The 25,249-nt window shown below is 44.4% G+C and overlaps 1 protein-coding gene across 1 annotated transcript in view; it reads right to left on the minus strand.

Annotated features, from left to right (window-relative positions):
• AGPAT3 (1-acylglycerol-3-phosphate O-acyltransferase 3) overlaps window positions 1–23,190 on the minus strand; it is a 95,265-nt gene extending 72,075 nt beyond the window's left edge. Inside the window, exon 1 of the mRNA XM_058825420.1 lies at window positions 22,977–23,190. The gene's annotated coding sequence lies outside the window, so the exon portion shown is untranslated. The remainder of the gene's footprint in view (window positions 1–22,976) is intronic.
• Window positions 23,191–25,249: the final 2,059 nt, after the last annotated feature.

Genomic DNA, 25,249 nt, shown 5'->3' on the forward strand with positions numbered 1-25,249 from the left:
GTACATGTGCTCCAAGGGATCTTCACACAACTCCGTCTGTTCCACCAAGCAATTTTTATACTCTGAGGAACAGAAGTGGGTTTATATTCCTGTGCCAGACTGACTGGTCCTCTCCTTTTTCTTGGAAGTAAAAAAAAACCTTCTCTCAATTCTGTCAGCACAGAGATTTAAGGATCTAACTTCAGAGAACTGCAAGTAACTCGACCTTTTAATTTTTCCTAATGCTTCACATGTGTCCCATCAGTAGCAGACTAACGTTTTCCTTATTTGTTCTTTTCCTGCACAGAAGAAAAGAACTTTCAGTCTGTGTGAAAGATGATGCCTTGGGCACTCCCCATGGGCCTCTTATTGTTCACTGTAACTTATTTCTCCTGCTGGAAACTGGAGACTCGTTCACCAGATTTCTCTGGTGACAGGTATAATAAGAGACCAGCAGATAACTTCTGTTGCATCTCTGGACACCTGCTCTGAAAGGGTTTTCTGTTCCTGCACACTGCTACTTGAACACATACTTGACCTTTCCAAGGCAAGCTCCAGTTTTCCACAGAAAAGCCTTGGTCTGACTGTCAGACTGAAGGGTGGTAAAAAAACCACTTGTTCTCCTCAAATATCTTCCAGCACCACCTTCATGAACTGAAAAACCAACAGCCTCAAGGACTTATTTCCAGTTCTGCAAAACATAGGGCTTAAAGCAAACAGGGCCTTACTGTTGTAATACAAATACAACTGTGACACTGCCTATCAGGACTGTAAAAATACAGAGCCCAGTGAAGGAGTCCTGCTGGTTTTTTCATGAGTTTTTTTCCACTTTTCCCCCAAAAAAGCCTTGACAGGAACCTGGAAAAGCAAAGCAGCAGATTTTTTTTTTTTAATTCCAAATGCTGAGCCACTGAAAACTCAGGGAGGGCTCTGCATACACAGCAAATTCCTGAGCCTGGTGAGACTCAGGACTTGACATTGCTTCCTCTAAAGTCAGCCTGAAGAGTAGAACCATCTAACAGTCTTCTAATATTCACTCAATGGCTTTTAAACCAGTCAGTATCTCTACCCAAAAGGCATAAAAAATGGGTCCTGAAGAAATGACAAAGAGGAAAACATGCACATGAGGTTTTGGGGCAGTTCTTGAGCAAGGGAAGGAAGAGCAGATAAAGAAAACTCCATCAGAGAGGCAGGAGAAGCAATGTGAGTGAACAAAGATACTGTATGAAACTAAAAAACAAAGTCACAAGCCACATACTTCAGCAAAGACCAGCATCCCCTGGAACAAATTCCCGAGGGCCAGGATAGTCTTTGTAACCAATATTTTTTTTTAATTAAGTTTGGAAGCTTTCCTTGGAGAGAAATTACACTTTGCACACAGATTTATGAGACATGGGTTCATACCTGGGATAATTCCTACACCCTCTAATTTTGGCTTGTGACTTGAGAAGCCAAGGGGTGGCTCTGCAAAGGGATCAGGGAATGAAAAAGGGGAAGGAAAAGAAAGTAAGAGAAAGTACAGAAAAAGATACAGAAGGAAACAAAGAAACCATATTGATAATGAGGAAGAAAGAGTAAAAGCAGCCTAAAAAGATAAAGTAAAAGTACATATGCAGTAAGTGGATTTCTTTTAGTAGAAGACGTGTGGAAGAAAATAAATGGAAAAAGAGAAAACAATTCTGTGCAGGAAACAGTTCTGGGGCTGGAGCAGGGCAAGCAGGGGCCATGAGGAAAAAAATGACAACTTTATTTGCTTTTTCTCTCAGATCACTGAGTATTTCAAGGATGGCTTTTCCAAGCACAAAATTTCCTGTACCAGAGACAGGGAGCCTGGGTGCAGCTGGCCATGCAACACAGTGACCAGCATTGAGCTGAGCTGTCAGTTCACAATCCCACATGGCAATAAGCCAGAAAAATGCTACATATTCACCCTGACTCTTCTGGGTGACAAATGCCCTGTTCCAAACAAAATATGGGAGCAGATGCTCTTTAAACTCACTTTATTCCTCTCCATGCTGCCCTGACCAACACAGCTGTTGTTCATTTACTTTTTTTAAGCTCCACGACAAGGGAAAGCAGCGAAACTTTACCTGGACAGCAGCTCTGGGGGGGATCAGATGTGTGCAGGCATTGTGATCTATGCAGAGGGAAAGGGGACACCAGGAGCAGGGACACAAAAGCAAGGGACTGCCCTGCCAGGCTCTTTCTGCTGCCTTCTATAAGCAACAGCCACAGGATCCAGTGACAACAACCAAATTTAAAGGGTTTGCCACGTAGTGGTGTAGGTTCAGGTCTTTATAGTCAACATTTGCTCAGGTGGAAAACTGCACAGGACAGATCAAAACATCCTGGCTGATTCGTTAGGCACAGAGGCTTCAAAGCAGGCTGGTTTGTCTCGTTTACAGCTCTATCAATGAAACCAATCAGCCTCCCTGAACACAGCAAGAAAGTTTATTTAGGGCAGCACAGCAGGCTCCTCTCACCTCTGCCAGGCTCGGGATGGCAGCTTCCAAAGGGTGCTGGACAGAGGGATCAATTCCCTCACCAGATCCAAGTTTATTTCTATCTTTGCTCTAAAAATCACACCCAGCAAAACACACAACAGAAACTTCCAAGTGGATAAACACTGCATAAAAGCTTACAGCAGCTGATATAAACTAATTGACTATAAATACTGTGATACCTTTTAAGCCCCTGCTTCTTGTTCTCTAACTCAGCTCTGCAGGACACCATTCATGTGAAGTGCAATCTGAATATGGTAGATTTCAGATACAGTTTGCTTTCTTTAGTTCCATGAATAAATTAAGATTCATCCATAATATGTATATGTACCATTTCTTGTTTTCAGGTAAGAAAGTGATATTTAATATTAATATACAATATCAATATACTCTGTCTTAGGCAGAAAATGCACACAGCATCATATGCACACAAAAAAAATAGGCAAAAACTAACTGAGGGAAAATAAGTCTGCTGAAAGTCTTAGGGAAGTAAAAGCAGGCAGCTTTACTACATCCTCTTTTGCTTCCATGTATATGTTTCACCCACTGAGGAAAACAAAACTAAAAAATAATAATAAAAAAACAAGCAAAAACCCACAAAAAACCAAACAAACGAACGAACCCCCCCCCCCCCAAAAAAAAAACACCAAAACAAGAGACAAAACCCCCTGCAATAAGCAGAGATATAAAACAAAACCATGTTTTCCTTCTATCAATCCTACAGAGTCTCTTTGCAGCTGGTGCAATGCTGCCCTGGATCAGCTCAGAGAGCCTCACACTGCACAGAGTGGTGCCAAGCACTGTTCACTCTGGAGGCATCAGAAGAAGCACAAAAAAGCTCTGCTCATGTACAGATAGACTTGAATTACTCCAGAATGACTCAAGGAGAAGGGAATAATTATTCCTGAGCACTAGAGACAGCTGGCAATTTACTCACACCACATGCAGAAAGACTTCTGAGCATTCAGCAGCACAGTCAAAGAGATTTATTCCTTCTTGCCTGTGCCTCTCTCCCTGTGCTTCCAGTCTCTCTGCTCCTGGGAGCTCCATTATTTGTGTTGAAGTGTACTCCTTTTTAATCCACCTGCTGCTTTCCAGATTCATTTCACAGCATGGATTTTAAAGTTTTAAAATCAAAGGGAAAAAAAAAGAAATCACAATATTTGACCATAGGAAACTAACACTACCCAAATAAGCAAGTTGATTTTTTTTCCCCTTTCTCTGTATAAAATTTCTAAACACAAAGAAAGGAAATGGAAAAAAAAATAAAAAGATAAATGAACAGTCAAATCCTAAAAAATCAGATTTTTGCCTTGTCATTCAAATTTGACAGATCTGGGTCCTGCAGTAAGACTGACTGCCTTCAAGCTCCACCAAAAGACTCAACTGCATCCACATATCAGTAGCCTCTTTTCACACCTCCTTGTCAGCCTAAGCACAGGGTTAACCTTTCCCTGATTCTCATTTTTCAGGTGCCACAAGACTCTAAAATGGAACAGTAGAGCCACTTCCTACACAAAGAAATTAAAAAGAAGTGAGATGCTTCTCTGCATCCATCACATTCATTTATTTCCATAGAGGAAGCAAAAGAGGTCTCCTTATTATCTTCAGAGAAATACATGAACAAAGACAACTTTTCCTAAGTGGATAAGAAATTTAAAAAGTAATTGCTCTTTCAGGAATATGGAATCCATAAAACAGCATTAATAACTAAAGGTTAAAATATTTACTGGCACATGGAAAGTAGAATTCCATGCTGACAGAGCATCCCAAGTACAGCACATTCAGTGGTAAATAGATTAAGATCTCATACACACTCCAGAGGTGACATGTAGGGGAATTGCAGTGACAGGACAAGGAGTAACCAGTAAAAACTGAAAGAGGAGAAATTTAGGTCAGATATGAGGCAGAAATTCATTACTGTGAGGGTGGTCAGACACTGGAGCAGGGGGGTTGTGGATGCCCTGGAAGTGTTCAAAGCCAGGTGGGATGGGGCTTGGAGCAACCTGGAACAAGACCATCTTCAAGATCCCTTCCAGCCCCTGGACATTCTATGATTCTGTGATTGCACCTTTTCTTTAACGAGTTCCCAACTTCACTTTGCCCTCCAGCCCAATCATCACCTTGAAATATCAAATCCCAAACCACTTCCAGCAAGCTGAGAAATGATGTTAGCCCATTCTTCCCACCACAGAGCTGCTGTGGGAGAGACCCACAGGAACCAGCCCTGGCTTACCTAATGCAGGGAAAGCTGCTCCAGGAGAGAGGAACCACAGCAGGAACTCAGACACAGCCAGAGGAGCAGCTTCCCTGGCCCCACCAACACCTCAGTGCCCCAGAGGGATGGCCAGCTCCACCTTCATGCCCTCTCCTAAATCCAGGGATCTCTCACCAAGGGATTGCCCCACAGTATCCCCAGCACAAGGTATGGCTGCCTGCATACCCTGCTGCCTCCAGATGTGTCCAGCTGCAGGGCAGGGGATGAGGGAGGCACTGCTGGGATGGCTCAGGGAGGAACAGCCAGTGAGTTCTGAGCACGTGTAAACCACCCCTCACATCCTTCACCGGCCCAGCTGCAATCTCATGTTGCTTAAAATATATATACACCTTGGAAAAGGCATACAGCCAGGCCAAAGGGCACAGGTAAAGCAAACACACAGCTGCCCTCTGGACCTCTGACAGGTTTTTTTTTTTATGGTCACAAGGAAGGGTTATGTTTCCTCAGGAGTGCATTTTGCCAAGGGCCAGGACTGGCTTTTCAACCCCGTGTCCTGCCCCACTGCCCAGCCCTGACCACAGCACTGCAGGCTCAGCTGTCACCTCCTTCCCAAGCTAAATCCACCCCCTGCAAGCTTTACCAGCCCTGCTGCCAGTGATTTGTCACACCACAGAGCAGCATTTCATTACAACCCTCAGACATAATTTGAAATATTTAGAGAGCACCAACTACAGTATTACTTACCCATTACAATTCTACAACACACTGTTGTGAGACTCTTTTTCAATGTACATACTGGCAAACAGAATATATTTTGAGCCATATTCAAAGTAGTGGCTGAATTTTAGACAAAGAAAGTTAGGTAAAAATAAGCAAAATGCCTTCTGAAATCAGGCAGATTAACCACTACTGCAGTGAGCATTTGATGCACTTCAAAGGAAGAAATGTTTACTTTCAGCAGTGCAATAACCTGGATGAAGCATCATTTTAAATGCTGGTCACTAGAGAGGTGGGCATGATTTACTGATCTGCAGGGAACATTTCTAGTTACTAATTTCTAGGTTTAAAGCTCTGCTTAGCAATTGATTCTTAAAACCAGCCAACTCTGCTCCTGTCTTTCTCTTGGACATAAGAAAAAAACTAAGAGAAAAGGAATATATATGTAAACTGCCCATCCTGCAACTTCTCCCCTTCCACCTTATGCCTTGCCTCCCAGAAGGGGATTCAAAAATAGGAAATACTCAAAATACAGAACAACTGAATCTATATAGACCTATACAAGAGGAGCCATAACAAAACCAGAGTCTTAGTGACCAAGTAACCTGCAGTACCTTAATATCTGAAAGGTGTTCAGACAACAAGAACAACAACATTCAGAGACTCCTCGAACCTTACCCCAATTTCTCCTACTATCTACACTCATCTTTCTTTCCACAGCTCAGGATGGTTCTCACATTTTTTGCTCTAAGGCAGTTTGCAACAGTTTGCCCCTTTTGTAAGTCCAAATCACTCTTTAGGAATGGTGATAAAATTAAAAATACAAAAGCAACTTCATTCAGGACACGTAGGAATCTTAAAATCAAAAGGAATAAAATATTTATCAATCATATCCTCTGGATAACAGCAGATTGGAAAGCACAGAGGTGCAAGTAATTTTTGCTAGGGAATGACTTCTCTCTTCACAGGGCAAATATTTTTCTGAAGCTGGTTATCAGTGGAGTTGTTTTATTTTGTTTCTTCAGACCATCAGAGCTACCACAAAGCTATCACACAGTGTTTAGTTTGGAAGTACTGTGTTAAAAGACAATGGAAAAGTAGGGAGAGAAAAAAAATCTCACCATACCAATCACTACCTTATTCCTTCTGCCTTGATCATAGCAGAGGAATTATATTTCACTGAAATGGGGATAACACTAGGGGCCAAAAAGAGGGAAAGAAACAGTGAGCCAGAAACAGTAAGCAAGCACTTTATAGGCATTGCTCAGCTGCCTATAAACTGTTTAATACATAATAAAAAACTTGATCACAACAATAATGAAAATACTAAGGCTTACAGTGCTAGCAGTTCCATAAGTATCTATCTTTCAAGGCAGAGCAATCTTACTGCTATGCACCTGCATTTTGCAATGTTCCTTTATTATAGATTACTCAAAGACTTTAATTTCAGAGTGGTTTTAGAGTCTTACAGCCATGAAATCAACATCTTCAAGATAGTCAAATAATCTCAAACTGAATCCATGCTCTGACCTATGGGTGTATTTGCATATTGGAACTTAAAGCATTTAGCTTTGAACACACACAGGGAGGCAGGGAGATGAAAAGATGGCTGAGGTTGGAGGAAAAGGATTTCAGGTTAAAGGGCAGAGAAAAGTTACTCCTTGAACCTCTAACCAACATTTATGGAAGAGATCTGGGTTTCTAAACATAGCACCAAGAGACGTTTTTAGATGTTTCCAACACACACCCACAACATCCACACAGGACTGGGAGATGCCACACTAGACCATTGGGAAACCAGTGCCCTTTGAGAGAGGTGGCTCCAGGCCAGGAGAAATACCCCAAACTACCTAAAGGGAGATGCTCAGCTAGACAAGCTGTGCCACAAGCCTCTACAACGTTAATTAAAGCAGAGATAACAGTTTAAACCAGCCTGGGCCCTCCATCCTGTTCCTTTCCAGACAGTTCATTTGGTGAATGGACACATGATTTCAGTGTGCAGGAAAAAAGCTGCTGTCTCAGTGTAAATATTTTTAATATTTTGCCTGGTATCAGTCTGTCTGAATAAACTTTTAAGAGTAGTGACCATGAGAGAAAGAGCACATAATAAAAACCTGATCTGCACAGGAAGAAAATAGAAGGTAGCAACAGGAAAGGTCTAGGCTTTCACAACACATCAAGGATTTATAACACTATTTCCCTCTATTACTTTGTGAGAGATCATGGCAGTTTCTCTTTAAAAAAACCCAATCGAGCTCCAATATGAAAAAGCATACATTATAAACTCAAATCCCCTGCAGGTTTCAGATATCAGACATTACAGATATTAACTACCTGATATGCACACTTCATGCTTTTGGAAAGTGTTTTCTAACCTCACAGAGGCATCCTGCTCTCCAAGGCAACAATGATGGCTAATGGGAACCACCATGACATGGTGAACAAAGGTGACATCTTGTAATTCCAAATACTCTGCCTTAATTCACTTGAATGCTTTATAAGTTTACTCTGCTCAGTGGCAAGATCTTGAAATTTCAAGTTCATGCTAGCAATGAAACAGGTCAAAACAAAACATGTCCATGTCTGATCTACAGAAAAAACACTATGCCAAGAGGAAATGGTTTTGTTGCCCTTTGGGCTTTATTACTTTCCCCAACACATTTCTGTTAGTCAAAAGTACATTTAATACAAACCAGAAATTACTGTTCTGAAGTCTAAATGAAACCATGTCAGGAAAGCCAATCACTGCCAATGGGAAAGACCAAGTAAAAATTAGTTTGAACACTCCAATTCTTCTGATTTCTATTGTGAGCAGTGCCCAGCAACCAAAACATGCCCCATACAAAATGAATCAGCCCTGACTGAAATTTGATTTTTGACCTGATTACATTCTTCCTCCTAAAATAACCTCTCATTAAAGAACTAAAAAAGAAGCAGTCAGGAACTGGCCAACATAACCAAAATCTTTAGTGGTTAGCACAGCCCCCTCCACATGCAGAAACTCTCACTTCCATCACAGGAACTGCAAAGCTGCCTGTGATAAGTTAACAACTGAACAAGTTTCAAGATAGGATTTCTACATAAATTAGGACTGCATCCAGACCCGAGGCAGAAAACTAGGACTCCCAAAAAAAAGGAAGAGATAATGCATCCTAAAAAATGGGCAGCAGCTCTTAAATGGCTGTAAAAGCTTCTTAGCTTCTGACAAAGCAGCACCAAGAGCCCTGGTAGGACACAGGGGGAAGAAGCAGCAGAAAGAACTCCATGAGTTCCTAGGGGAGGAAATAAAGAATTTGACAAACAGCACATTCAAGATGCGACAGATCCCAAGGAAGCAAGGCCAGGAGAGATGCGCCACAGGATTTTAGGACAAGACAGGCAACAGGAGTCCCAGAAAGCAGCAGGTTGAACAGATGATGCTGCACAGGCCCCACACCATCTCCCTGGCACATTCCTCTCCTCCAACCCAGACTACCCTTTAGTTCACAGCTGGAAACACAGCAGTGGCTGCCCAAATGTGGACCTGCTACATTCAGGCTGCCCTGAATGTAGATGGACTTGGCAAAGAACAGCAGCCCCCACCCCATGGCAACATAAATGTAAAACCCAAGAAAAACCAGGAATAAAGGCCATTTGCACCCCCTTCATGCTCCTCTTCTTTCCCCCATACACAACTTTTACCAAAAAATTACCAGAGGTCCAGGAAAGAAAACCTGATCTCAGTATACTGGAAGGACAAAAACAAAGCCACAAAGAGGAAGCATTGCTAGGACAAATACTGCATCTGTCATGCTGTGCAGCATTAAACTTACCTGCTTGTTACTGTAATTTGGCAACTGACTCTAAGTGCCTAGAAAAGGGCCCTGACAAAACCCACAATAAGTGGGATGAAGCAAGGAAGAGAAGGAAGAGGAGGTGAACAAGGGAAAATTATACCAAGATAAGCTGGAGATGCACAATGTCACCTGTCTGAGAAGATCTACCCCTCTCCAGAAGACATGCAAGTTAAAATCTCAAGCAAAAAAGCTCAGTGCAGGAAAAAAAAACCCCACTTTGTAATCAGATTGTATCTTCTTGATGCTGTTGGAAATTGTTAAATATTATTGTTACCAGCCAGACACCCCTGCAGAGAGGACCTGTACCGGTGTAGTGGGGATTTTAATTTCTGTAACAACTATTTGCAGGTTTAGAAGCACACAGCTAATGAGGAGCCACTGGCTATCCAGAGCAAACATGTGAAGTGCAGGTAACTGGCTTTCTGCTGCTCATACCCTCTCTCATAGGTGTAATTCCACCAGATTTGTGAACTCCAAACACTACATTATCTGCAAAAGACAGACTTCCAAGGTGGAGGGTCCATTTACCTCACAATAACATCCAAAATGCTTCCAGTGGACAGAACCCCATCTTAATGTTGACCTGGAATTAGGGTAGAAACACAGGAGGGCTCCGCTCTCAGAAGAGCATCTGGTGTTTTGAAAATCAGCAAATTACAGATTCTCCCAACAGCTACTGAGTTTTTAAATGCAGGCTCAGTTTATCTCAGTTCTGCCTGCTCTCTGTAGGCACAGGCCCCATAGTCAGCAACAGGAAAACTGAATTTCCTTGTGCTCAGAAGCCAAGTTGTGCCTCATTTACATTAGAATTACATCAGAAATACACACATTTTTGATGCTTTATTGATTCACAGGTGATGAGGGCTCAGCACTGCCAAAGTGACATGCTGGTCATTGTGACGGTGTTTCCAGGGGTTTTAAGATGAGGGAAGAGACGAGGATCTTACTCCATGTTTCAGAAGGCTGATTAATTATTTATAGATATTATTTATATATTTATTATATATTATTATTTACATATTATTATTTACATATTTAATCGATATTATTTATATATATATATATATATATTACATTAAAATTATACTAAAAGAATAGAAGAAAGGATTTCCTCAGAAGGCTAGCTAAGAATAGAATAAGAAGGAATGATAACAAAAGCTTGTGGTTTGGGCTCTCTGTCCGAGCCAGCTGACTGTGATTGGCCATTAATTAGAAACAACCACATGAGATCAATCACAGATGCACCTGTTGCATTCCACAGCAGCAGATAATCATTGTTTACATTTTGTTCCTGAGGCCTCCCAGCTTCTCAGAAGGAAAAATCCAAAGGAAAGAATTTTTCATAAAAGATGTCTGTGACAGGTCATTGCTGGGAAGAGAACTCCAAGGACAAGATGCTCCACTTGCACTTCCTTGCACAGAGCCTCCCAGTTCGCCCGTGTTTTACCAACACACTGAGACCATATGTCCTGCCAAATAATTTTAGGCTCACCACACACCAAAGAAATCAATTCAGGAAGCTGGATGGTATTTCATTTCTGCTCACACAGAGTGACAGACCATCACAGTCCATAAATTTTCTGGTACTTCATCTCAGATGCTTGCTAGCGAAGCGTTCGCTGGTGCACGGAGCCAGGAGCTCGACTCAGATTTTAATTCAGTGCTTGTGGCTCTGCAAAACTCCTCCAGCACCCATCAGCTTTGTGCAATGGCTGCAATACCAAAAAGGCAAGCAGGACTGTGCTGTAGAGAGAACCAGCACCTGCATTTAAATTCTGCAGGCACTTCCCCAGCCTTTCAGCTTTTGTTCAGTGCCCTCCATGCATTCCTGGTAGTTACAACTCTCCTTTGGCTGGTCATCAGGAATTCACTGAACCACAGAAACTCACTGAGAGCCCAAAGGCTGAAAAAACCAGCAAGCTGAAGGCACCATGGTCTTCCTGGTGCATCTGTTTTGAGGCTAATCTCTAAGGTCACCACCTTCAAGGCTTTGCTCCACATTCTCCATGGATTGCAAGTGAATTGCTTCACCTTCTCAGAGAGGAAGATAAGAACCAGCCCCTATCTGAAAGGAGCACTTGAAAGCAAATTAAAAATACCAATACCCTTCCCAGGGTCATTGGATCTGGCAGTCAGATCAGTGTTGCCCTGTGCTGGAATTCACAGCACGTGAGGCTCCCAGAGTGGAGCAGGGTTGGAACACAAGTCTCTCCCAATATAAAATTTCAGAGTGTGCAGCTAAAGGAGATTTCCATAAGTCACCTAACCCAGCTGTCCCCAACCTTTGCCAGCAAAGCTTCTCCATCACCTTTCACTTCTCTTCATCATGACTATTAGTTCCTTGCCCCCCACTCCCTCCCAGCCTTATTTTTGCACAGCAACATAAGGGAAGAGCAGGGAAGGCCAGAGCTCACATTCTTTGGATTTCCCCTGCCCCTTGCCACATCTCATTTCCCATGAGGGACCAGGCACTCCAGTACCCAGAAACACCAAACCCCAACTCTTCCCCAGCATCTGCCAGGATCTTTTCGAGTTCCTTTCGGCAACATCAATTTTACAACTCCTGCTTGGCAACAGAAAGCTTCCTCCAAAGTTTTGCAGCTCTCCATTCTGCATCTTAAATCCCTAACTTGTCCTCTCTACAGCAGGCACAGACAGCAGTTCACTTCCTTCTGCTCCTGCAGCAGGCTCTCAGGTGTTCTCTATGAATAACCATCTTAATTCCCTTTATTAATGTTTCCTAGACATCTCTGTGATTTTCTTTTCCCACTCAGTTTTTCTTGCAGCTTGATCCATAGGAAAAAGTGCCTTCAGCTGCATGCCACAGTCCAGCTCATGCCAAGGAGAACCATTTTTCAAGTGTGTGTGCACCCTCATATGGGGTGCTTGGGTTTTTTCTTTTGGAGTCAGAGGGGAAGGAAGGGTTTGGGGTTCTTGGGCATCTTTACCCACATTCAAGCTTCAAACTGCTAAGTGGAAGCTCTACATTTTTGGTTATTATCAAAACAGGTATTTGGTGGGAATACAAGACAGCGTAGAGCTTTCTTCCCCTTCAGAAGTTTTGCCAACCTTGTTGTATCAATGAACAGTGTTTTAAAAAAAGCCTCCAGAGTAAATACAGAGGCACAAATGAATGTAGGCAATGGTATCACCAAAAACTGAGGCTGTTATGATTAATTTTATTCAAAAAGAGGGTTCAGGAGTACCAGCAGACTCCTACATTCCAGACTAAATAGCAATACCACTATAAATGATGGTGCCAACCTTTTCCTTCCAGTGTTGATATTCCTGCTGCACTGGGGAAGAGCAAGGAGCCAACCAGAGGCAGGAGGGAGCCAATTTTATCTGCTCAGTGACAAAATCCTCCTGCCCTGGAGAGCTCCAGCACTCCACACACTGGATCAGGCAGAAACCTCAAAGGAGAGGAACATGGCTCTGTCTCCTCTTTAGGGATCCAGGACAGTTAATGCTGGCCAACAAGAAAGGACAGGCCTGTGAGAAGAATGGGAGGGGGAAAAAAAGGAGAAAAACTCTAAGTTGGTTATTTTAGGTCACCCAGTAAAACCAAGGCATGTGTGCAATGCTGCAAGGTTCACATTTAGAACTAAATTCATGAGGTTCAGAAGGGCAGCTTACAAACACCACAGTATGCCTCAGATCATTCTTAATGCTTTTTGGCCTGAACCCATCTCATTAAAAGCCAGCTTTTTTTTTTAACCAAGCCCACCACTCCCACATACCTCCCTGCCACAGGGCAGCCATACCACAGACATTTCTCTCCAAATTAAATCCACTTCTTCTTGAATGAATAGGGTCAGGAGAATGAGGGCACTACACTTTAAAAAAGAGCATTAAAAAATAATTATGCTAAACCATGTATCAGCACAAATTAAAGAGAGACAGTAAAATGCCTGCTTTCAGCTTGCTTAAACATTCAATTAAAAAAGCCATCTAGGCAAAATTTTATTAAAATAAATCAACAGAGGAAATGCCCGTTAAACCAATGTGAAACCACATTCCTTTGGATGTTGTTTCACTGAGAAGGAAGTCTTCACTGCCATTCTGAACCCAATCATGTTCTCAAAGGATGTGCCTTCCTTCACAGCAGCAATGGTGTGAAGAGCAAGCGGTGCTAGTTTCACATGCAATGCCAAGTGCAGTAAGGCTTCTGCTGGCTTCCCTCGTACAAAACCACATCCTCCTCCTCTCTCAGGCCCAGCAAGCCAAGTTACCCACAGATAACCCTTCCCAGCAGTTCATAGCTTCCTTTGGGAGACATCAGGACAGGTTTAGAACTGGAACAGTTAGTGTAGATGGATGTAAAGTACAGCCTTTGCACCCTTCAGTGCCTTCAAGGAAAAGCAAAGGTTCAACCTCCAGATCAGATCTACCAACAAACATTGAGATCACCACAAAAAAAAAAAAAAAAAACCAAAAAAAGTTTATGTCGCAGACATCTTTTATGAAAAATCCTTTCCTTAGGATTTTTTCTCCTGAGAAGCTGGGAGGCCTTAAGAATAAAATGTAAACAATGGTTATCTGCTGCTGTGGAATGCAACAGGTGCATCTGTGATTGGCCTCATGTGGTTGTTTCCAATTAATGGCCAATCACAGTCCAGATGGCTTGGACAGAGAGCCCAAACCACAGGCTTTTGTTATCATTCCTTCTTATTCTATTCTTAGCTAGCCTTCTGAGGAAATCCTTTCTTCTATTCTTTTAGTATTGTTTTAATGTAATATATACCATAAAATAATAAATCAGTCTTCTGAAAGATGGAGTCAGATCCTCATCTCTTCCCTCAAACTGAGACCCCTGTGAACGTGGTCACTTGTTTAAGGTTTAGGACATTAAAAAAATGTGAAATACAAACAGGGCAAGACAAAAGAAAGGTAAGAAAGGATTATACCACTTGCTTTTGCAGAAGAGAGAGGTAAATGCTCATTACCTAAATGAAGTAAGGCTCATAGTGGGTTGCATACTGCAATCCTGTTATCTCAAAGATGAACAGTGTCTACCTGGTTTTTACTGTGAAGTGTAACTGAGGTGATGCTGTGAGTGCCCCTGGACTCATCACCACCACTTGGGTCAGCTCTTGCTCTCCAGCATGGTATTGCTCCTGAAAAGCCAACACACCACTCCAGCAGTGCACTGGAATACGCCAGAAAAAAAATATAGCACACAGACAAAAATGAAACTTGTCCTTATTGGATTGTTGGCAAAAGCTAAAAAAAAAACAGAAGCACCATCAAGAGAGTTTTGGTATAGGCAGAGCTGCACCCAGGAGAGCTTGCCAGCAGCAGTACACATCTAACACCATAAACATACATTTTTAATGGACTTGTCTTCGTTCTTAGACTCCATGCTCCAAAAACCTTTACCATAAGTTATGGTCCTCAATTCACAGCTGCAGCTGCAGCAGACAAGCTGAAGCAATGCCATTTTTACCCAGTTCTTAAAGGTGAGGCTGAATGCCTTTTCTGAGGGATGAGCAAACAAGCATGTCTGTAGCAGGTCAGAGCCAAGGTCCAGCCCACCTCAGGACACATCCCTGGCAGCAGCCAGCCCCTGATGGCCAGGGCAGAGCAGAGCACCGGGGCAAGCACACTGTGACCCTGCTGCTGCTGCTGCCCAGCATCCAGGGATCTGCAGCCGAGGCACCTCACTGCTGCTGCCTCTAAGCCCAGCTTAAGGCACCACTGATGTTGGGCAGTGAATGCAAACTCAGTCCTTGCAGAGCAGGCAGAGGGCTCACTGAGTGCTTTCTAATGAATATTTGGGCAGGAAAGCTTAAAAGGAATCAGCAGTGTTTGGCAGCAATGGGTCTTGTACCAACACAGAAGACGCTGGGGAAAATGCAGCTGGAGTGTTGGGCCAGCCAGTTCAGCTTCCACTGACAGAAACAACTCAACTTGAGACAATAAAAACTAAACTGAGTTTTAAAGTACATACTATTTCAGATTAAGCCATCTCAATTCCAAAAAGATTATATAAACAACATCCTTGCTACAGTGCTAGGTAAATATGATATACATCTGTTTGCAAGTAGTTGTCCTCTCCACAAGTAAGAGCAATACCAGAGGCAAATTCAATGTGAAAACCATTTACAAGTTCCAGAAGAGTTAGTTGTGAGCAGAGACTGCAAAAAGGCATGGCCCTGTCCCCTTGCCATGGGGTGGCCAAGATAAAAACCTCAAAACACAAAAGGCCCCTCAACCCCATGATCCCAGTGATGATCTTTCACTGAAAACTGAGATCAGTAACAATCTGCAATCTGGCCCAAAGTCCCATTGCTACTTATACATTTAGGTAAATGTATTTTACAAACAAAGCAAGTTAAAAAAAAACCAAACTCAAATAGAGAGTAGACTCCTGTGCTCCCTACAAAGAGAGGGGCTCCAACCCTCTGTACTATGAGTAAGCACAGGAAGCTGTCTGGGGAACCAGAGGCACCACCTCTGCTGTGACCACCAGAAGGAAAAACATTGCTCAGGGGGTGATTTGGGTCACAGCCTCCTCACTGACCTCAGGAAATGAAAAGCTTTCTTTCCCTTTTGCTTCAGGCCTCTTATAATTCAAACCTGACTAGCTACACAGTTAACAACCCAAGGGCCATCAGCATCAGAGGGATGCAAGAGGAGAAAATTCAGCTCAGACACGCTGGAAAGGAGATCAAGACTTCAGAAAGGTATTTGGAGCAAGGAACCCACAGAAAAGACGACACTGTGCAGCATAACCTTGGGTCAGTCAATCACAGCTGGGAGATGAGCCCTTGCACTAGGCATTACAAATGTGTCAAACCCAGAGCTGCACATCCCTGCTCAGATGGGAGAACAACATCCACACTGAAACCTGCTGGAGGGTTACCTACTACCGAATTAAGTGATTATGGTTGTGTTATTTAGCAATATGTCAGCTGTTATCAAAACTTGGGTCCATAAGCAGTGCAGCCATATCACTACCAGGAACATGAGAGCTGACCTAGCAAGAGAAAACTGAAAACTGCTAACGCTAAAGCATGATATGAATTATGTCAAGAGGAAAGACAGGCTGCTTTTGAACCAGCACTGTAAATCACACATTTCCTCCATCGTGTTCCCCTGAAAAGACCAAATCTGCATTTGAAGCACCGACAACTTTGAATCTCCAGGGGGGAAAAAAGCGTTCTTTGTGCAGAGTCAAGCTTGGGGAATCTTGCAGCAGTAATTACAGACACTGCCTCCCCAAGCCATCTGCTGTGGCATTTATAACTCCTGGAAGGGCAGCAGGCAGAGCTGGTGGAGGAGAAGAGGAGACACAAGGATGTCAGCAGCCAGAGCCAGGCTGCCCAGGAAAGCTGTGACACTGGGCTGACCCAACAGGAACTGATGTCCTGGTGTGAAAAACGCCAATCACTTGTTTTTAAAATTTTAAAAGTTTAATTTTAAAATGGTTATAAAAATAGGAATATAATTAGAGTAATAATAATTTGGACAATTTGGATTAGGACAATATGAGACAACAGAAACAAAGAGTTATGGATGTCCAGGTGCCTCTTTCTGGGCAAAATAAGCCCAAAAAAGGACCCACGTTAACAGAGGATTAAGCCTTAAAAGCAATAACCTGTTGCATATTGATACACCTCATCCATGATGCATAAATTCCATTCAAACACAGGATTCTGTCTGGTCAGTGTCAGCTTCTTCCTCTGAATCCTGACGGTGTCTTCATGCCTGAGTGAGGCGGGAAGAAGTTCGTTTCTTCCGATAATGAAGCAATAAATTCTCTTTCTCTGAAAGATTTAGGCATCCTGTGGCTGCTGTCTTGGTGTGAGTCCTTTCTTTAAAAAAAGTATCTTATATTGCATAGTTTCTATTTTAACCTTATAACATAAGGTTAAAACTATATTAACTATAATAAACTCTATAGAAACTATAAATAAACTATATTTAACACACTACTTAAGAAAATTAATACAGCATAACTTTCTAACATAACACACATAATATTCATTTTAATAATATTTGCGAAAAGCCAATCATAAAAATACACATTTTTCACACTGGTCATCCAGACCTCCTCCAGCTGGCAGACACAGCTGGTGTTCATGCAGCAGAGGGAACAGTGGGATCCTCACCCTTTTCAGATCAAAGGAAATCAGGAGACCACCCTCAAGCCACACTGAGCAAGCCCAGGCCAGCAAGGCCCAGTGGGAAGTTCTGGCCAGAATCTCATCCCATAAATGAAGGAACTGGTGCTCTGGAGCCAGTCTGAGCAACCCAGCTCCCACATCCAGATGGACATCCCAGATCACAGCACAGCCAACAGCTCCACACGCCTCTCCCACAAGAACTGATGCCAGCGACGCGGTCAGAATAATTCAGAATGAGCTCAATCCATCCTTTATCAGGACATGCACGCTCCACCCTGACCTACACACCTTCATGCTGATGACCACAGCCTCTGCAGAGTGTTTCCATCAGCACAGATCAGACAGAAGAAGAGGCAGCAGGATGGGCTCACCCACCCTTTGCTCCCACAACCAGGAGTTCCAGCAGCAGGGCACGCTGCAAATTCCACTTTCTCAGTGCAGCTGGAGACAATGCCCATTAATTGTTTTGCCATCCATACAGAATTACTACAATACTCACTTCATAGGGTTGTCACAAGGATTATTTAACATCTCTGAAGAGCTTTGAAGAAGAAATAGTGGCTATTGTTCTCAGTAGCATAGAACTGGGAACTATCTCACATGAATTTTGCATGACTGTGCATGTGTGACAGTTGCAGCACCAACAGATTATTTTTCTTCACCAAAAGAAAAAAAGCACCTCACAGTAGCTCAATTACTCTGGGCAACATTTTAGTCAGAAATGTATTTTGTTTTGCTTGTTAATATATCCTAAATAGAGATCAACTTTGACTATTTAATTAATAGATTCAGGTGCTGTTTCTAGTCTCTGTTAATTAAGGGAAACGCCGTGTTTTTTACAAAGAACTCAGTTTTGGCTGTCAGGGCTTCTAGCGAGCATACTATAATTACCTAAGCAATGCTAACACACAAGAACAACAAGAGGAGAAGAAAAAGAACTAAAAATGTCACTGAAATCTCATTTCATTTACAGCAAATGAGAAAGTCGGCATGGAGAAGAGCTGCTACACAGAGTCCAATGTCACACGGCTTACCCCTGACCATTAAGTAGCTCTTAGCATTGATACAGAACATTGTAGCAGTTTAAATAGTTTTTATTTTTCCCCCCCTGAATGCACAGGAGCTGTTGGATTCTAAACATTCTGCAACACACTTGGATCCACCTCATTGGTATGGAAAACTTTCATCATTTCAGTCCAAATGTATAAGCAAGCTATACACCTTTTCCTTCTCATAAAATGCAGGGAAATCAACATCTACTTCAAGGATAAGCTTTTTTTTTTTTTTTTTTTTCTTTTTCCCTGAGCAGTCTGAAACTCCAGCAGTTATCACACAATTAGGCAACAAGGTTGGGTTGCAACCCAGGGCACAGCCTGTTTTGGCAGGGAAAACTTCAGATTTCCACTACACCAGGCTTCAAATGATCTTACAACTCTTTGGGACACAAACCACATCTTTTTGTTTGGAAAGCAAACACCACATTATTGATACTACTGCAAGGGAAATGACAGTATTAAGGCTAGTCAGCCCACCAGCCTTCATTCCCCATCCAAGAGGGAACAGAAATCTTGTTCTCTTTATTTCACGCTGGCTCTCTACAGAGGAACTGACACCCATGGGCACACAGAAAATGCAGCATTGCAGTAGAAAGCCTCACACAGCCTAGGTCCCAAGTTACCCAATTCCCAGGGGAGGAACAAGCCCAAAATTACATGCTTGCTGTCCCTAAAGTAGCATGCCTCGGAATAGCCACAAAGGGTTGGGGGTAAAGAAAAAAAATTAAATTAAAAAAAAAAAAGAGACAGAAAAAAGCAACAGGAGCAACTGGGCTGTTTTACCAACAGCAAGGAGATGTACTACCAAGTCCTGCTTTCCCTGTGATTGTCTCATAAAGATCAACAACTTTGGAAAGTTCAATGTGCAAGACAACACTGACCCCATCACAAAACAGAAAGGTCACTCTGATTGTCTCCTCTGTCCATCAGTATCCTCAGGTGTCCTAAACTGGGAATTACTTCAATATCTTCCAGGGAAAAGGCCAGGAAAGCTTCATCATAATTGCCACCCAGCACTTCTTTGGTCAATGCACTGAACTCCTAAAACTATTTGGGGTTCACTTGGGTTTACCTGCAAAAAACAGCCCCATAGGCTCTCAGTTCTTTCTTGTAACACTGAATACTCATTTGGACAAGAACAAAAACCAAGTCTCCTGCTTCCCAAGACAAATGTCCCATCCAGCACAGTTATGCTGGTCAGACAGCTGCAAATACATGCACAGCAGAAGGCAGAACTGCTGCAAAGGACTGGGTCCAAAGGCAGCACTTGTAGATTGGTCTTTACAAAAAAAACAAATATTTCTTTCATCTTTGCTATGACTTGCGTGTCACATGTCTAAATGCTCATCTTCTCACCCCTGTCATGTCTTGCATACTCCTATATGTGTCCAGACTCACAGGCACAAGGAAATGCTACAGATAAATCATAAATATAAACTGACTTTGGAGGCATCAAAAAAATACATAAGCAAGGGTTCACTTTCTTTTCAACCATTTGAAATTTGGACCTCTGAAATTAATAAACCAAGTTTGGTACACCAGCAAATTAAACACTTCCTAGATTATCTTGATTTTTCCCACAGGTGCCTGTCCTAGTGATAATCAGTCCCTAACTTAGGTGCTGACTCACGCCTGGAGTCCTACCAGGATCCTGCATCAGATGGCAAACTGATTTTCATGCAACACATTTAAGAGTATCTTCATCAAGCATGCAGCACAGGCCTGGGGATTAGTGCTCCTTTTTCTTATTTTATCTTGGTTAATATCACGGGTAGAGAAGAAATTTGGATAACGCCTTGAAATATCTCTCTATTCCCTTCCTTTTCATTTTGGTAATAAAAAAATGTTATCAATTACTTGTTAAGAGCTGCCCACAAGCAAAAGCTCCCTGGCCCTAATGTGGAATGCAAGTGTAGACAGAGAGTAGTTATTACTGATGTCTCTGCACCAGAAGGTAGAACAGTCTGAGAAACAATCAAGTCCTAGGTTCTCTTTGGGTTTTGTCATTTCTTTTGTTCTTTATCTCCCAGCACTCCGGGTACCAATTGCCAAGACACCTGGTCTTTGTTCAGGAATCAACTATAACCAAGCTACACATGCACTAACCAACCATGAACACTAAAAAACCCAGTGAAAGAACAGAACATTTTTAACCACTGCAAATGATAATTAAGTTTCTTCATCAGCACCCTGGCCATTCTTACTAAGAATTATGTTCTCATAAGCCAAAGCAGCAAGACTGAACACAACCTTTTTTTTTTTTTAATTTGCAGTGTAGAAGCAGCATCCCCAAATTTATGGCTATCATAAATTTAGAACAGGTGAACTCATTACAGTTAACAGCAATACTTTATTCACACTGGTTCCCCACAAAATGTAAGCATCAAATCCAATTATTCTGCAACAGTTTTGTGAGTAAACAAAACACCATTTAGGATTTGAAAACAATGCATCTTTCTGCTAGGAGAGGCAGAAGGGGAAAAAAATGAAGCCAGCACAAAAGACTATGCAATAATTTCAGTTTGTAAGAAGATTAACACAAAGCAGAAAGCTCTAGCTCTCACAAAGAACATACACTTTGTGCTAGCAGAGCTCCCTGTAATTGTAAGTGGAATTTTGTCCAGTTTCTTAATGCACCTCTTCAGAGATAAAAGAAACCACAAGGGGAAGAGGAAATCTCATTCTTTTTTTCTGTCTAACATTACCTCAACTAAAGCCCATTCTGATTTCAGCCCTTGTCAGGCACAACTCGAGCACTCTCAGCAGAGCTATCTGCAATGCATTGTTAAACTGCACTACAAAGTTTTGATAAGTGGTCCTGCCATTTTTATCATGCTCAGCGGGGACAATCTGGTCAGGTGTTTTTCCTGTGCTTGTTGAATTCCAGCTATATTTGGAGACCAACTGTTCTCTGTCCTGCTTTCTCCAATTAACTGTGTGTATAAGGGTGGAGAGGTGAAGGTGGGAATCAGGCAAGGAAGAGATAATGAGACTTTCTTAAGAGTACATAAAGCTGCTCTTAGAAAAGGCTGAAAACCATACTGAAAGTAATGAGCATAATCTCAGTAACAATAGATGTGAAAGGGAAAGAAGACTGGGGTACACAGAAGGGAACCAAAAGCCAAGGCTCCTGTGAAAGTTACAGGAAATACTAGAACATTTACATTTAAAATCCAAGGGTCAGAACTGTTTGCAGCACAAGCAGTCCTGTAACAGCCCAGTGCTCAACTAAAACTCCATATAACTTCTCCATCTCCTACACAGCTGCAGTCTTGCAAGAAAATTAATGGAAACCATACATACAAGTTCTACTGCTTGTAGAATCAAACTTGGGAAAAAAAACCCACATATTTGAGATTATGCTGAACTTCACCTAAATGGCCTGTGGTTCCAGCAGAGTCTCAAGTGCAGAGCGTCATCACAAGAGAAGCAGTGCCAAGTCAAGAGGAGAGCTTCACCACTCTGCTCCCAAACACGCTTGGCACATCAGCAATTCCCTGACAGCAAACATGCCATCCTGGACTCCAGCCTGTTTCCCTCCGAGCAGGACAGGGGGAAAGGCCATCAAGTTTATTTTGGCCTTGAAATTAACGAGTAAGATAACACGATGAGCTAATGAGATTATATTATGCTGCTTTGAATAGGCAGCAAGATTCTTGGAAACTCTGACACTTTCTTCTCATACCACACAGGCTCTCTCTCTGCCCGATCAATGAGGAAATATGAAGACTAAAAGAGGAAAAAATGTTGGAGGGGAAGAACATACAAGTGCGGCGTTAAGCAGGTAACCATCTCAACAGAATACAATGTTGAAAGCCCTAAGTATACAGTGTATAAAAGCACTAAGTATACAGTGTATAAAAGCTCTAAGGGGATAATCAGCGTGCTTATTTATTTAGATAGAAGGCTAACACCTTAATTTATCCATCAGCATCCTCTGAACAGAATCCAGGCACAACAGCATCCCATTTGGTTGCCTCTCTCAGATCAATAGGGTTTGCTCTTCTCCATTTTGCACCCGCAAGCCGTGCACCCAGGCACAGCCCGGCTCTTCCGAAACGGGCTTCCCTTCTTTCTTTCTTTTTGTTTTCAACCGCTCCCCCAGTTTTTGCTCCATCCATCCATCCATCCATCCATCCATCCATCCATCCATCCATCCATCCATCGCACTCGGCGGGGATCCCAGCCGCCCTGCTCCCGGCCAGCCTGCACCTCCCGGGACGGCGTCCATCTCCCCCGGGATGGGCAGGATGCATTCCAGCCGGGACCATTGTGCCCTTCCCCGCACGGCCCCGGGTGCCGCCCGCCGGCGCACAAAGCGCAGCCCCCGCCGGCGGCACCGGCACCGCCGGACCGAGCCGGGCCGGGCCCGCTCGGCTCCTCCCGAGCCGCCGCAGCGGGGGCGGCGCGCCGGGGCCTTTCCGAAGGGGCTCCCGGCCGAGCCCCGGCGTGCGGCAGCGCCGGGCGGGGATGCTGCCCCAGGCTCCGCGCCCGCCTCGCTCCCCCCGCATCCCGCGCCTCGCCGGCGGAGCGGCACCAACCTGCAGTCCCCGCCGCCGCCGCCGCCTCCTCCTCCTCCTCCTCGGGAAGAGCCGGAGCTGCCTCTGCCCGCTTCAGCCTCCAACCCCCGGCGGCGCCGGGCTGGCTGGGCGCCGCTGCCCTCGGGAGGCGGGGAAGGGGCGAGCGGGGCGGGCGGCTGCGGGAGCGTCGCTCATTGAGTGCGGCAGCCCCGGCTGTCGCTGCTGCCGCCGCCGCTCCCCGCAGCCGCTACTTCCTGTGCGGCGATGGTTCAGTTCCTCCCGGGCCGCTGGGGGCAGGAGAGCCGGGGGGCGGAGGAGGAGGAGGAGGAGAGGGGGAAGGTCGGGTCAGATAGCGGGGGCGGCAGCAGCCGCCGCGGCCGCCGCTCCTCCCGCCCGGCGCGGCTCCGCCCCGCAGCGCCCGGCCGGGGCTCCGCGCTGCCCGCAACGCGGCGGGACGCGATGCTATGCGGAGGAGCCGCCCCCCGAGCCCGCACCGCGCCCATCGCCCCGCTCTGCCGTGGGGAGAGCACCCAGCCCCGGGGAGATCACCCAGCCCCGGGGACGGGAGAGCAGCGGCTCCCCCGAGCCCCACCGCCCGCCCGTGCCGCTCACCGGAGACATGGCTCTGGTCCCGCCGTGTGCGCCCGCCCGCCCGGCCGGCAGCGCATCCCGCGGCACGCACGGAGGGAGGGAGGGATGCGGACAGGCAGGGAGGGAGGGAGGGAGGTGCCCGAGGGCCCGGCCCCGCCGCAGCCGCCCCGCGGGGATGGGAGGGAGCGGGCGGAACCCGGCTGCGGTGGGCGAAGCTCCGGAGCGCGGGGGATGTGTGTGGGGAAAGGCGGGGATGGAGCAATGGGGGAGCGTGACGGAAAGTCTCGGTGAGGCAGAGAACGGGCACGGAGCGGTGTCAATAAATGGCACAGTCCCGGGGCGGATGGATGGAGGGAGGGATGCGGGCTCGGTTGCGGGTGCTCCACGCGGTGTAAATCCGTGCCCTGCGTGGTGGAAGCGCTCCATGGAAGGAGCGGGATCTCACCTGGGCTGTTTGATTGGTGCAAATGTGACACCAACAGACTGACGGTGTCTTTTTGTTCCCACACATAAACATAAAGGAGCAGGTCGGAACACATCAAAGGCTGTACAGGTTCGTTCCGTTTTGCAGAGTAAGTGTTAAAAGATGATGGTTTTGTTTGGACTCATGCTTGTTTTCCTCAGGGTGTGACGGGATTACGAGTAGGTTCTGTCCTGGCTAGAGAATTTCAGCATAAATAGGTTTTTATGGGCAATAATGAGTTGAGATAGAGAGGTCTTTCTCTGCTTTCTTGGATGCAGCATGGCAAGTGTCAAAGCTTGGAAGCCAAAACCTTTCCTTAAAAAAAAGGGGGGGGGGGGGGGAAGAAAATAAGAAAGGAACAAAAGAGAAGAAAAGAAAAAAGACAGTTGAATCAGAGCAACATATTTAAATACCAGTTTCTAGTGTTACCCTTCAAACACCTTACTGATTCCACTAAATAATTAGGTACAATCTCCAAGATGGTGAGTGCTTGCAGCTCTTAAAGCTTTTTCAGAGGTAATAAACACATGAGATCTTGAAGAAAGATACTTCCAGAATACAAATTTTGAGGACATTAACATTAGGCAGTAACATGAAAAGAGTGTCACAGTGTTCTCTGAATCTTCACAATAAAGCAAATGTTACCCTCAGCAGCTGTGGCAGACCTATATTTAAAAAAAGAGTGAACTTAACTGTGGTTTAGGTTCCAAATGTTCTCCCTCTTTTGCCTGTGATATATGACATTCAGAACATCATAACTCGACCTACTTTAGAAAAGTACACACAAGGAATATCTAAATATTTATGTTCTGTGTTTACCTGAAGTGCCATTAAATCCCTTTATTGCTGTGCCCTTACCGCCATCCCAGAACTCTCCGCTGGTTCCCAGCTGCAGTAGGAGGCAGAGATTCCTGCCCCGGGGTCAGGCGGGTGCTGCTTTTCCTTCCCTCCGTGTCCTGCAGCGCAGCCTCCTCCTGGCAGCTCTGCTCGTTCTCAGGTAACGCTGCTCAGCCCACGCTGCCCTGGCCAACCACAGCCCCTTTGGCTGATCTCCTGGGCTGATGTGGCTTTGCAGGAGGCTGCCGTGAGTTCCAGCAGCCTCCCCGGCTTCCTGGAGAACATCACAGGTGTATCTCAGTCCTTCCATGGAATGGAGGCAATTCCTCTCTGAAGTGCTGAGCCTCCTCTTTGTCTTCATTCTCCACACAGATTTTTTCAGCTCCATTTTTTTCTGCAACTT

This window comes from Ammospiza caudacuta, chromosome 2 (genome assembly GCF_027887145.1).
Source record: "Ammospiza caudacuta isolate bAmmCau1 chromosome 2, bAmmCau1.pri, whole genome shotgun sequence".
Taxonomy (NCBI): Eukaryota; Metazoa; Chordata; class Aves; order Passeriformes; family Passerellidae; genus Ammospiza; species Ammospiza caudacuta.